Source organism: Micropterus dolomieu, linkage group LG09, assembly GCF_021292245.1.
Source record: "Micropterus dolomieu isolate WLL.071019.BEF.003 ecotype Adirondacks linkage group LG09, ASM2129224v1, whole genome shotgun sequence".
NCBI classification, from domain to species: Eukaryota; Metazoa; Chordata; class Actinopteri; order Centrarchiformes; family Centrarchidae; genus Micropterus; species Micropterus dolomieu.
Genome location: NC_060158.1, coordinates 2410253 through 2411639, shown reverse-complemented (window position 1 = coordinate 2411639; position 1387 = coordinate 2410253).

The following is a 1387-nucleotide window of genomic DNA, read 5'->3' as shown; positions in this document are numbered from 1 at the left end:
AAACTGACAAAGGGACACAAACCAGAAATTAGCATTTCCCTGAACAGCCAATCAAAACTACCCCCCCCCCACACACACACACACACGTTTCCGTGGCAACTGACCTTACTCTTTGTGTATTACCACATCAAAAGAAAACCCCTGTCTCACCCAAGTGTGACATGATCCAGAGAGCTGAACTTTCAATAACCAAAGACTGCAGACACACACACACACACACACACACATACACACACACACACACACACACAGTTATGGCACTATGGTCTTGGGGGCAAGTCATTCACATAATCCATTTTCTAGCCCTTTACCCTAATCGTAAAACTATCACAACTGACCTTAAAACACAAGTCCTAACCTCAAACAGCCCTTTAAATTGTGGAGTCCAGCACCACACGTCTGTATATGTGGGCTTTTTTCCTCCAAGAGTCAAAATACTCTCAGTTAATATTGTTTAAGATGAAGAAGAACTGTCAAAACATCAACACTAACATTACTCTTGAAAATCCTCTGGTACAAGTAAAAGTCCTGTTTTTAAATGTTCACTCCAGCATCATCAGCTAAATCTAGTTAATCCAAAAGTACTAATTTGGGCAGAATGGCTCCTTCCAGAGTGTTGAAATATTGTTACTGCAGTATTTTAGTGTCACAACTGGTGGAAGTGGAGCAAAGTTTAACAAGTTAATATGCTGTGTAAGGTATTTTAATTTGTGCAGTTAATCATACAAAATCTAATGAAAATGAACTGTGACTGTCAGATAAATCTAAAGTTAAAAGAACCATATTTCCCTCTCAAGATAAATCTTAAGGGTCGTGAGATGATTAATGGAAGATGAGAGAAGAAGAATCAAAGTTGTGGTACACAAAGCTTTGATTTTTCTGTTCTCCTCAGGGCTCAAACAGATTTTGAAATTAAGCCATGTGTGAAGTTATGAGGCGAAATGTCTTTTGTGGAACTGCTATTCCATTTTTACTTTTCTACAAAATTATTTGATTAAATACATTATTGTTGTTGCTATTATATTACACTTAGCACATACACACCATTACTGATGGTGACATTGTCAGGATTTCCTAAACAGAACCCAGAAGCAGACCAGAGAACAGTTTAGGATGTTTATTAGTGTGAACAGAGGTGGATGGTAAGCACAGTCGGGAAGGGCAGCAGGCAGGCAGAGAACTTGAGCTGAGATCTGAGAGGTGGGGGATGAAGGGCAGGCAGGGGGACGAGGATTGGGTCCAGAGATCACAACCCGATGGCTGGTGCAGGTGACTAGAGACAGAGACAAATGAAGTTACAAAGGAGCCAAAATAACAAACTAACTTCAACAAGTTAGTCAATATGAAGCTGGCTGGTGTGAGCGCATACACAGAATGACACAAGGGT